Source organism: Ovis canadensis, chromosome 3 (genome assembly GCF_042477335.2).
Source record: "Ovis canadensis isolate MfBH-ARS-UI-01 breed Bighorn chromosome 3, ARS-UI_OviCan_v2, whole genome shotgun sequence".
Taxonomy (NCBI): Eukaryota; Metazoa; Chordata; class Mammalia; order Artiodactyla; family Bovidae; genus Ovis; species Ovis canadensis.
This window is the reverse complement of record NC_091247.1, coordinates 213,778,696-213,792,624: the sequence shown is the minus strand read 5'-3', so window position 1 is coordinate 213,792,624 and position 13,929 is coordinate 213,778,696. Positions and strand designations below refer to the sequence as shown.

Sequence of the window (13,929 nt, the reverse complement as noted above, 5' to 3'; positions counted from 1 at the left end):
CCCAGGTGTCTTGCATTGCACACAGATTCTTTACCATCAGAGTCATGAGGAAAGAAACCCCCTTACATGATATTATATGTAGAAAACTCTAAAGACTTCAGCAAAAATATGAGAACCAATACACTCAGTAAAGTTGTAGAAGAAACATCTGTACACAAAAATCATATGCATTTCTTTACACTAACAACAAACTGCTATAAGAGAAACTGAGAAAACAATTCTATTTACATTTGCATGAAAATGAATAAAATGTCTAGGAATAAATTTAACCAAGGAAGTGAAAGACCTGTACACTGAAAACTATAAACACATGGAAGAAAGAAACTGAAGATGACTCAAATAAATGGAAAGATATTCTGTGCTCATGGATTGGAAGATCTAATATTATTCATATGCCCATACTACCCAAAGCAATCTACAGGTTCACTGGAATCCTTATTAAAATTCCAATAGAAAATTTCACAGATACAGAAGAAACAATCCAAAAATTTCATGGAACCACAAAAGACGCTCAATACCAAAGCAATCCTGAGAATGAATAACAAAGCTAGAGGTGTCGTGCTTCCTGATTTTACACTATATACAAAGCTATATTAATCAAAACAGTAACTCTTTGGTATAAAAGTGAACACAGAGATCAATGGAACAGAACAGAGTCCATAAATAAACTCACATTTCTATGGTCAATTAATTTTTGACAAAGAAGCCAAGAATATACAGTGGGAAAAGGACAGTTTTTTCAGTAAATGGCATTGGGAAAACTGGACAGCCACATGCCAAAAATTAAACTGGGCCACTATCTTACACCATTCCCAATAATTAACTCAAAATAGGTTAAAGACTTGATCACAAGTCCTGAAGCCATTAAATTTCTACAGGAAAACACAGAAAATAAAATCCTTGACACCAGTCTTTGTGATGATTTTTTGGATTTGACACCAAAAGCAAAGGGAACAAGACTAAAAACAAGCAGATGTGATGACATAAGGCTAAAAAGCTTCTGCCCAATTAAGAAAACCATCAACAAAGTGAAAAGGCAACCTATGGAATTGGAGAAAATACTTGCATATTATATTTTTGGTAAGGATTATTATCCAAAACACAAGAAACTCATACAACTCAGTAGCAAAAACAAACAATCTGATTTTTTTTAAATGGGCAGAGAGAGGGGGGTTTAAGATGGCAGAGGAGTAGGAAGACCACTTTCTCCCTCACAAATTCCTCAAAAGAACATTTCAATGCTGAGCAAACTCCACAAAACAACTTCTGAATGCTGGCAGAGGACATCAGGCAACCAGAAAAGCAGACCATTGTCTTCGAAAACAGGTAGGAAAAAATAGACGAAAAGAGAGACAAAGCAGGTGGGGAGGGAGCTCCGTCCCGGGAAGGGAAGCCTGTCTCGGAAAGGGAATTTTAAGAAGAGAGGTTTCCAAACACTTATAGGAAACACTCTCCCTGCCGAGTCTGTGGCGAGCCTTGGAAACACAGAGGGCAACATAGCAGGAAAGAAAAATAAATAAATAATTAAAACCAGCAGATTACAAGCCCAACAGTAACTCCCCCAGCGGAAAAGCAGCACAGATGCCTGCATCCACCACTAGCAAGTGGAGGCAGGGCAGGGAAGCGCGGGAGGCGCGGGCTGCAGAGATTTGTAAGAATCGGGCAGGAACGCCCCACGCACAACCAGAACGATCTAAATTGGGCTAGCAAACCAGACTGTGGGATAGCTACCACGCGAGAAGCTCAAACATAAGACACCACCAGGACAGCACACAGAACAAAAGACGGAACAGACATAGCCGCTGCAGACCATCCCCCGCCGGGGACAAGCAGCCAGAGCCGTAAGGGCTGGAAAGGGGCAATTGCAGCCCTGGGGAGACTCTACCTACTAAACTGCAATCAGGCTTCTTTGTTAAGACTTCTGGGGGTGCTGAACAGTCACCATCTGCCTCACAAGGGGCGCCAGTGGTACACCCAGAAAGCTGAGCAGCAGAGACAGAAAAGGCGACTAGTCGCAGCGACAGTGCTCACCAAACTCCTGAGCTACTCGGACCTGGGAAGGGCACAAAACGCAGTCCCAACTGAATCTGAGCCTCGGAGGGCTACCTGAGCGCCGAACCTGAGCAGCTTAGACCGGGGAAGTGCACGCAGCCTAGGGCCGGCCCCAGACGGTTCCTGCATGAGCATAGTAGAACCGGAGCGGTTTGTGCGCCACAAGAAGGGATAGGTCCAGCGGGGCTGAGACACTGTGTGCACAGGACAGTGCTATTTGTTTGCAGAATCCCCCCTCCCCACAGCGCGACTGAACTAGTGAGCCTAAAAGACCAGCAAACAGAAGAAGTTAAACAGAGGGAACCGCAAGTGACCCCACACTGCCCACATCAGAGAAGGGTCAGTATATCTTTACTATTTTTACAATCATTCCTTTTTATTTCCCCCCCCCTTTTTTTTCTTTTTTTTTTTCTTGCTCTTTTTTTTCTAACTTTTTTTTTTAATTATTAAGTCTTCTATTTCTCCTCTAATTTTTATTTCTATAGCCTACTATTACTTTTCAAAAAAAAAAAGACTATTTTTTAAGGCAAATACCGTATATAGTCTTTATGTGGTGTGGTTGGAGTTTTTTAATAATTCTTGTGTTTTTTTTTGTTTTTTTGTTTTTTTTTTGAAAATCCAACCTCTACTCTAGATTTTTAAACTTTGCTTTTTGGTTTTTGTTGTCAATTTTGTACATTTAAAAACCCAAACTTCACTACCCAATTCTACCTGAGAGCGAGATTACTGGCTTGACCACTCTCTCCTCCTTCGGACTCTCCTTTTTCTCCACCAGGTGGCCTCTGTCTCTTTCCTCCCCCATCTCTTCTCTATCCAACGCTGTGAATCTCTGTGTGTTCCAGACGGTGGAGAACAACTAAGGAACTGGTTACTGGCAGGATTTGTCTCTCTCCTTCTCATTCCTCTCTCTTATCCTCCTGGCCACCTCTGTCTACCTCCTCCCTCTCATCTTCCCTGTATAACTCCGTAAATACCTCTGAGCGGTCCAGACTATGGAGCGCACATAAGGAAGTGAATATTGGCTAGCTTGCTCTCTCCTCTTTTGATCTCACTGCATCTCATTCCAGTCACCTCTAACTACCCCCTCCCTCTTCTCTTCTCCATGTAACTCAGTGAACCTCTCTGAGTGTCCCTCAATGTGGAGAAACTTTTCATCTTTAACCTAGATGTTTTATCATCGGTGCTGTATAGATGGAGAAATCCAGAGGCTACTGTACAAATAAAACTGAAAACCAGAAGTAGGAGGCTTAAGTCCAAAGCCTGAGAACATCAGAGAACTCCTGAATTCAGGGAACATTAAGCAATAGGAGCTCATCAAATGCCTCCATACCTACACTGAAACCAAGCTCCACCCAAGGGCCAACAAGTTCCAGAGCAAGACATACCACACAAATTCTCCAGCAACACAGGAATACATCCCTGAGCTTCAATATACAGGCAGCTCAAAGCTACTCCAAAACCTTTGACGTCTCATAACCCATTACTGGTCACTCCATTGCACTCCAGAGAGAAGAAACCCAGCTCCATCCACCAGAACTCCAACACAAGCCTCCCTAACCTGGCAACCTTGACAAGCCACTGATACAATCCCACCCACAGTGAGGAAGCTCCATAATAAAGAGAACTCCACAAATTACCAGAATATAGAAAGGCCACCCCAAACGCGGCAATATAACAAAGATGAAGAGACAGAGGAATACTCAGCAGGTTAAGGAACAGGAGAAATGCCCACCAAACCAAACAAAAGAGGAAGAGATAGGGAATCTACCTGAGAAAGAATTCCGAATACTGATAGTGAAAATGATCCAAAATCTTGAAATCAAAATGGAATCACAGATAAATAGCCTAGAGACAAGGATTGAGAAGATGCAAGAAAGGTTTAACAAGGACCTAGAAGAAATAAAAGAGTCAATATATAATGAATAATGCAATAAATGAGATCAGAAACACTCTGGAGGCAACAAATAGTAGAATAACGGAGGCAGAAGATAGGATTAGTGAAATAGCAGATAGATTGGTAGAAATAAATGAATCAGAGAGGAAAAAAGAAAAACAAATTAAAAGAAATGAGGACAATCTCAGAGACCTCCAGGACAACAAGAAACGCTTCAACATTCGAATTATAGGAGTCCCAGAAGAAGAAGACAAAAAGAAAGACCATGAGAAAATCCTTGAGGAGATAATAGTTGAAAAATTCCCTAAAATGGGGAAGGAAATAATCGCCCAAGTCCAAGAAACACAGAGAGTTCCAAATAGGAGAAACCCAAGGCGAAACACCCCAAGACACATATTAATCAAATTAACAAAGACCAAACACAAAGAACACATATTAAAAGCAGCGAGGGAAAAACAACAAATAACACACAAGGGGATTCCCATAAGGATAACAGCTGATCTTTCAATAGAAACGCTTCAGGCCAGGAGGGAATGGCAAGACATACTTAAAGTGATGAAAGAAAATAACCTACAGCCCAGATTACTGTACCCAGCAAGGATCTCATTCAAATACGAAGGAGAAATCAAAAGCTTTACAGACAAGCAAGAGCTCAGAGAATTCAGCACCACCAAACCAGCTCTCCAACAAATTCTAAAAGATATTCTCTAGACAGGAAACACAAAAAGGGAGTATAAACCCGAACCGAAAACAGTTAAGTAAATGGTAACAGGATCATACTTACCAATAATTACCTTAAACGTAAGTGGGTTGAATGCCCCAACCAAAAGACAAAGACTGGCCGAATGGATACAAAAACAAGACCCCTCTATATGCTGCTTACAAGAGACCCACTTCAAAACAAGGGATGCATACAGACTGAAAGTGAAGGGCTGGAAAAAGATATTCCACGCAAATAGAGACCAAAAGAAAGCAGGACTGGCAATACTCATATCCGATAAAATAGACTTTAAAACAAAGGCTGTGAAAAGAGATAAAGAAGGCCACTACATAATGATCAAAGGATCAATCCAAGAAGAAGATATAACAATTATAAAAATATATGCACCCAATATAGGAGCACAATAATATGTAAGACAAATGCTAACAAGTATGAAAGGGGAAATTAACAATAACACAATAATAGCGGGAGACATTAATACCCCACTCACACCTATGGACAGATCAACTAAACAGAAAATTAACAAAGAAACGCAAACTTTAAATGATACATTAGATCAGTTAGACCTAATTGATATCTATAGGACATTTCACCCCAAAACAATGAATTTCACCTTTTTTTCAAGTGCTCATGGAACCTTCTCCAGGATAGATCACATCCTGGGACATAAATCTAACCTTGATAAATTAAAAAAAATCGAAATCATTCCAATCATCTTTTCTGACCATAATGCTTTAAGATTAGATCTCAATTACAGAAGAAAAACTATTAAAAATTCCAACATATGGAGGTTGAACAACACACTTCTGAATAACCAACAAATCATGGAAGAAATCAAAAAAGAAATCAAAATATGCATAGAAACGAATGAAAATGAAAACACAACAACCCAAAACCTGTGGGACACTATAAAAGCAGTGCTAAGAGGAAAGTTCATAGCAATACGGGCATACCTCAAGAAACAAGAAAAAAGTCAAATAAATAACCTAACTCTACACCTAAAGCAACTAGAAAAGGAAGAATTGGAGAACCCCAGAGTTAGTAGAAGGAAAGAAATCTTAAAAAATAGGGAAGAAATACATGCAAAAAAAAAAAAAAAAAAGAGACCATAGCAAAAATCAACAAAGCCAAAAGCTGGTTCTTTGAAAGGATAAATAAAATTGACAAACCATTAGCCAGACTCATCAAGAAGCCGAGAGAGAAAAATCAAATCAATAAAATTAGAAATGAAAACGGAGAGATCACAATAGACTACACAGAAATACAAAGGATCATAAGAGACTACTATCAGCAATTATACACCAATAAAATGGACAACGTGGAAGAAATGGACAAATTCTTAGAAAAGTACAATATTCCAAAACTGAACCAGGAAGAAATAGAAAATCTTAACAGACCCATCACAAGCATGGAAATTGAAACTGTAATCAGAAATCTTCCAGCAAACAAAAGCCCAGGTCCAGACAGCTTCACAGCTAAATTCTACCAAAAGTTTCGAGAAGAGCTAACACCTATCCTACTCAAACTCTTCCAGAAAATTGCAGAGGAAGGTAAACTTCCAAACTCATTCTATGAGGCCACCATCACCCTAATACCAAAACCTGACAAAGATACTACAAAAAAGGAAAACTACAGGCCAATATCACTGATGAACATAGATGCAAAATTCCTCAATAAAATTCTAGCAATCAGAATCCAACAACACATTAAAAAGATCATACACCATGACCAAGTGGGCTTATCCCAGGGATGCAAGGGTTCTTCAATATTCGCAAATCAATCAATGTAATTCACCACATTAACAAATTGAAAAATAAAAGCCAAAGATTTTAAAATTTAAAAAATAAAAAACTAAAAAATATAAATAAATAAAAGCCATATGATTATCTCAATAGATGCAGAGAAGGCCTTTGACAAAATTCAACATCCATTTATGATTAAAAACTCTCCAGAAAGCAGGAATAGAAGGAACATACCTCAACATAATAAAAGCTATATATGGCAAACCCACAGCAAACATTCTCCTCAATGGTGAAAAATTGAAAGCATTTCCCCTAAAGTCAGGAACAAGACAAGGGTGCCCACTTTCACCACTACTATTCAACATAGTTCTGGAAGTTTTGGCCATAGCTATCAGAACAGAAAAAGAAATAAAAGGAATCCAAATGGGAAAAGAAGAAGTAAAACTCTCCTTATTTGCAGATGACATGATCCTCTACATAGAAAACCCTAAAGACTCCACCAGAAAATTACTAGAGCTAATCAATGAATATAGTAAAGTTGCAGGATATAAAATCAACACTCAGAAATCCCTTGCATTCCTATACACTAATAATGAGAAAGTAGAAAGAGAAATTAGGAAAAAATTCCATTCACCAATGCAACAAAAAGAAGAAAATACTTAGGAATATATCTACCTAAAGAAACTAAAGACCTATATATAGAAAACTATAAAACACTGATGAAAGAATCAAAGAGGACACTAATAGATGGAGAAATATACCATGTTCATGGATAGGAAGAATCAATATAGTGAACATGAGTATACTACCAGAAGCAATTTACAAATTCAATGCAATCCCTATCAAGCTACCAGCCACATTTTTCACAGAACTAGAACAAAAATTTCAAGATTTGTATGGAAATACAAAAAACCTCGAATAGCCAAAGCAATCTTGAGAAAGAAGAATGGAACTGGAGGAATCAGCTTGCCTGACTTCAGGCTCTACTACAAAGCCACAGTCATCAAGACAGTATGGTACTGGCACAAAGACAGAAATATAGATCAATGGAACAAAATAGAAAGCCCAGAGATAAATCCACACACATATGGACAGCTTATCTTTGATAAAGGAGGCAAGAATATACAATGGAGTAAAGACAATCTCTTTAACAAGTGGTGCTGGGAAAACTGGTCAAACACTTGTAAAAGAATGAAATTAGATCACTTTCTAACTCCGCTCATGAAAATAAACTATAAAACTCCTAGAGGAGAACATAGGCAAAACACTCTCCAACATAAATCACAGCAGAATCCTCTATGATCCACCTCCCAGAATTCTGGAAATAAAAGCAAAAATAAACAAATGGGATCTAATTAAAATTAAAAGCTTCTGCACAACAAAGGAAACTATAAGCAAGGTGAAAAGACAGCATTCTGAGTGGGAGAAAATAATAGCAAATGAAGCAACTGACAAACAACTAATCTCAAAAATATACAAGCAACTTATGCAACTCAATTCCAGAAAAATATATGACCCAATCAAAAAATGGGCCAAAGAACTAAATAGACATTTCTCCAAAGAAGACATACGGATGGCTAACAAACACCTGAAAAGATGCTCAACATCACTCATTATTCGAGAAATGCAAATCAAAACCACAATGAGGTACCACTTCACACCAGTCAGAATGGCTGTGATCCAAAAATCTGCAAGCAATAAATGCTGGAGAGGGTGTGGAGAAAAGGGAACCCTCCTACACTGTTGGTGGAATGCAAACTAGTGCAACCACTATGGAGAAAAGTGTGGAGATTCCTTAAAAAATTGCAAATAGAACTGCCATATGACCCAGCAATCCCATTGGTGGACATACACACCAAGGAAACCAGAATTGAAAGAGACACATGTACCCCAATGTTCATCGCAGCACTGTTTATAATAGCCAGGACATGGAAACAACCTAGATGTCCATCAGCAGATGAATGGATAAGAAAGCTGTGGTACATATTCACGATGGAGTATTGCTCAGACATTAAAAAGAATACATTTGAATTAGTTCTGATGAGATGGATGAAACTCGAGCCGATTATACAGAGTGAAGTAAGCCAGCAAGAAAAAACATCAATACAGTATACTAACACATATATATGGAATTTAGAAAGATGGCAATGAAGACCCTGTATGCAAGACAGCAAAAAAGACACAGATGTGTATAGCGGACTTTTGGACTCAGAGGGAGAGGGAAAGGGTGCGATGATTTGGGAGAATGGCATTGAAACATGTATACTATCATGCAAGAATCGAATCACCAGTCTATGTCTGATGCAGGATACAGCATGCTTGGGGCTGGTGCATGGGGATGACCCAGAGGGATGTTGTGGGGAGGGAGGTGGGAGGGGGGTTCATGTTGGGATTGCATGTACACCCGTGGTGGATTCAGGTCAATGTGTGTCAAAAACAATACAGTATTGTAAAATAAAATAAAGTAAAATTAATAAATTAATAAATTAATTAATTAAAGGCAAAAATTTAAAAAACAAACAAAAATAAATAAATAAAAAATAAAATGGGCAGAGAACCTGAATCGACATTTTTTTAAAGAATACATACAACTTGCTAATAGGTACATGAAAACGTGCTCAACATTATTAATCATCAGAAAATACAAATCAAAACCACAATGAGATATCACCTCATATCCTCTAGAAAGGCTTTTATGAAAAAGAAGAAATAACAGGAGTTGAGGAGAATGTGAACAGACAGGAAAGCTTTTGCACAGTTAGAGGGAATGTAAGTTGATGCAGCCCCTATGGAAACAGTATTGAGATGCATCAAAAATTAAAAATAGAACTGCCATATGATTTAGGAATTTCAGTTTGGAGGATTTATCTGAAGGAAACAAAAACACTAACTTGAAAACCCAATGTTCACTGCAGCAACATATGTTCGGTTGCTAGGTTGTGTCTGACTGTTTGCAACCCCATGGACATGGAGCATGCCAGGCTCCTCTGTCCTTCACTAACTCCCAAAGTTTCCTCAAATTCATGTCCACTGAACTGGTGATGCTATCTATCTCATCCTCTGTGGCCCCCTTCTTCTTTTGCCTTCAATATTTCCCAGTATCAGGGTCTTTTCCAGTGAGTCAGCTCTTTTCATCAGGTGGCCAAAGTATTGGAGCTTCAGCTTCAGCATCAGTCCTTCCAATGAATATTCAGGGTTGATTTCCTTTAGGATTGATTGGTTTGATCTCCTTTCTGCCCAAAGGACTCTCAATTCAATTGTGGCATCCAAGCACCACAATTCAAAAGAATCAACTCTTTTTAGCTTCTTCTATAACCCGACTCTCATGTCCAGAGATGACTACTGGAAAAAATATAGCTTTGACCATATGGACCTTTGTCAGCAAAGTGATGTCTCTTTTTAATACCCTGTCTGGGTTTGTCACAGAGGAGCAAGCCTCCTTTAATCTCATGGCTGCAGTCATCATCAGCAGTGATTTGGGAGTCCAAGAAAATAAAATCTGTCACTGTTTCCACTTTCTCCCCTTTATTTGCCATGAAGTGCTGATGATCTTAGTTTTTAGAATGTTGAATGTTGAGCTGTAAACCAGCTTTTTCACTCTCCTCTTTCAGCCTCAATGAGAGGCTCTTTAGTTCCTCTTTGCTTTCTACCATTAGAGTGGTATTATCTGTGTATCTGAGATTGTTGATATTTCTCACAGCAATTTTGATTCCAGCTTGTGATATGTACAGCCTGGCATTTCCTATGATGTTCTCTGTATATAAGTTAAACAAACAGGGTGACAACATATAGCCTTGATGAACTCTTTTCCCAACATAGAACCAGTTGGTTGTTTCACGTCCAGTTCCAAGTGCTGCTTTTTGATCTGCATACAGGTTTCTCAGGAGGCAGGTAAGGTGCTCTGGTATTCTCATCTCTTTAAGAATTTTCCACAGTTCATTGTAATCCACATAGTCAAAGGCTTTATGTGGTCAATGAAGCAGATATTTTTCTGGAATTCTCTGGCTTACTCTATGATCCAACAAATGTTGGCAATTTGATCTTTGGTTTCTCTGCCTTTTCTAAACCCAGCTTGTACATCTTAGAAATTCTCAGTTCACTTACTGCTGAAGCCTAGCTTGAAAGACTTTGAGCATAACCTTGCTAGCATGTGAAATGAGCACAATTGTGAGATAGTTTGACCATTCATTGGCATTGCCCTTCTTTGAGATTGAAATGAAAACTGACCTTCTCCAGTCCTGTGGCCACTGATGAATCTTCCAAATTTGCTGACATATTGACTGCAGCACTTTAGCAGTATTACCTTTTAGTATTTTACAGCAATATATTGGGAGAAGGAAATGGCAACCCACTCCAGTGTTCTTGCCTGGAGAATCCCAGGGACAGGGGAGCCTGTTGAGCTGCCATCTATCGGGTCGCACAGAGTTGGACACGACTGAAGTGACTTAGCAGCAGCAGCAATATATATGAGTCAAACAATGTAAGTCTTCACTGATGAATGGATAAAGAAAATGTAATATAGACTTATATCTACCCATAAAAAGAAGAAAATCTTGCCAGTTTCAACAACATGGATGGACCTCGAGGGCATTATATTAAGTGAAATAAATCAGACAGAGAAAGAAAAATGACATATAATCACATTTATATGTGTAATATTAAAACAAAAAGCAAGTTCAGAGATGCTGAGTAGTTGGTGGCTGCCAGAAGTGGGGGATTTGGTGCAGGCAAAGGTAATCAAAAGGTATAAATTTGAATTATAAAATGAATAGGTGAAGAGATATACAGCATGGTGACTATAGTGAATACTGTATTGTCTATTTGAAAGATGGCAAGAAAATACATCTTAAACATTCTCATCATGTAAGAAAAATATTTAACTATACCATTCTGAAGGAGATCAGCCTGGGAATTTCTTTGGAAGGAATGATGCTAAAGCTGAAACTCCACTACTTTGGCCACATCATGCAAAGAGCTGACTCATTGGAGAGACTCTGATGCTGGGAGGGATTGGGGGCATGAGGAGAAGGGGACGACCCAGGATGAGATGGCCGGATGGCATCACTGACTCTATGGACGTGAGTCTGAGTGAACTCTGGGAGTTGGTGATGGACAGGGAGGCCTGGCATGCTCCAGTTCATGGGGTTGCAAAGAATCGGACGTGACTGAGCGACTGAACTGAACTGAACTGAACTGATGGATCTGTGTATATGGATCCATATATAGAGATATAACTAGACTTACTGTAGTGATCATTTATCAATACACAAAAACATATGGGCATTATGTTGTACACAGCAAAAAGTATAATGTTGTATCAATTATATCAATTAAAAAAATTTAATAAAGCAAGTTTGGAACATATAGATTAAATTAGCTCCATCCAAACTTCATTTTATAAACTCAACTTAAACCCATCACTTAGATTTTAAAATATCAAATCTCACTAATAACATCCTACAGGGTTGGGACAGACACTGAAACAGACATAAGTCACCTGCGCAGGAGATGTAGGCTTCCTCCTTTGGAGAGCAGGAACTGAATTTCCACGGGCCAGAAGGACACTGCCAGAGAGAGGTATCAGTTTTCTGACACTGAATTAAATCTACCCACTGAAGTCTAGAACCTTCCCTAAGACCAAAAGAGGTGTTGAGGGTTCCACTGTCCCCACAGCCAAGCTGACTGCAGATGATGGACATGGTGACATCATCCATGGGGCTGTGGCAGACACTGCCCCAGGTCCCGTTGTAGCAAACTTCCAGCCACCCAGCACACTGCTGGTCCTCACTGACCATCCTGAGGGCCAGGAACTCTAAGATCGAAAGAGAGGAGACAGGACACAGTGAGCACCCCACTCAGTGCTCTGGGTTTTCCTCTCTCCCTAAAATTGTGAACATTCGACTGTGACCCAGCTGAGGAAGCAAATCCATTAGATAACCAGAGTGAAACTTGTCTCCTCTTCACCTGACTTTGTCCATTTGTGTCTGTCATTCTAAATATTTCTACCACCGTGATGTAGTGGATATGAACTCAGAGGAAGAGCAACCTGGACACCTGCAGGGAGAGGGAGCTGACTGCTTCCTGACAAAACATCTAAGAGAGTGTATGAAAGGGATGTGATGTGGACAGTGTGGAGGCAGATAGAATAATGGACCCACAGGTGTCTACATGGAAGCTGTGTCTGTGTTTCCTTATCTGGCAAAAGAGACTTTCCATATGTGATTAAGGTATGGTCCTTGGGATGGTAAGAGTCACCTGAAAGATGGCAGATTAACCACCTGAGCACAGTCTAATCACATTCTTAGACTCACTATCCTTTAAAGGGGAATCCTTTTCCTCATTCTGGTTAGAGGGAGATGTGAATATGGATAATGGTCAGAGAGGTGGAGCGTTGCTGGTCTGATGATGAACAGAAGGGGGTTATGAGTGAAGGAAGGCAGGCAGCTTCTAGAAGCTTGAAAAGACAAGAAACAGATTCTTTCCCAGAGGCTCAGAAGTGACATGACCCTCCTGAAACCTTGATGCCAGTCCAGTGAGATCCCTGTTTGACATCTAAGCTACAGAAGTGTAAGGAAATAAATATGTTGTTTTAAATCACTAACAATGTAGCAATTTGTTAGAGAACAAACAAAAACTAGCACAGTGGCTTTAAGACTTCTCTACTCTATGTACCAGAAGGGTGAGCCCCGATTTCAAGAAAAACTGTGAGAAAAGGCTCTGCCAGGAAACACTACTGAGAAGAAAGGACCAAAATCTCTGCTGCTGCAGGAGGAAGTGAAAGCACCTAGTCTTCACGTCTCCTAGAAAGACAGGCTCCATGGGAGGAAGCCTCCTTCACTGGTCCTTTCAGCACCTCTCCCTCAGGGCTCAGACCCCCGTCCTCCAGGGTCCCACCCCTTCCCCAGCCTGTGGGCAGTGTGGAGTGCTGACCTGAGCAGATGACCCCCGCGTCCTCCTTGTCTCTGCAGTCATGCCACCCCCAGCCCTGGGAAGGGCACGTCCACACCTGGGACTCATTTCCAGCGCAGTTCAGGTTGTCCAGCCAGATGGGCCCTGATCCTGCCCCAAAGTGAGCAGACCTCGTGGCATTAAGGGCTTCTCCACAGCCCAGCTGCCTGCACACCACGCGGGCATCATTCAGGTCCCAGCCATCATCACAGATGGTGCCCCAGGAGCCCTGGTCAAGGATCTCCACTCTCCCAGCGCAGGGACCGCCCCCGTCCACCAGGCGGAGCTGCCTGCTGTCTGAGGAGAGAGAAATGGGACAATGGGCCGTCGACCTGGGGAATGTAAAGGGTATTCTTTCCTGTGGGACCCTCACCTGAGCAATAGGGCGCGCTCTCCTCTGATGCCGCAGATCCTGCTGGTTCAGACACAAAGTGGTCGCACTGGGGCAGCACCTGGGTCTGGTTTCCTGAAGAGACATCGATGATTAGAGGGTTGCGAGGGTAAAGAACAGGAAAGTCAGTTAAATTAAATAATTTTTAGGAGGGGAGGGAAGTCTGGGGGGAAATGGATCC

At 40.5% G+C, this 13,929-nt stretch overlaps 1 pseudogene; it reads right to left on the bottom strand.

Moving 5' to 3' along the window:
* LOC138437846 (antigen WC1.1-like) overlaps positions 1-13,929 on the bottom strand; it is a 71,371-nt pseudogene that overhangs the window by 11,740 nt on the left and 45,702 nt on the right.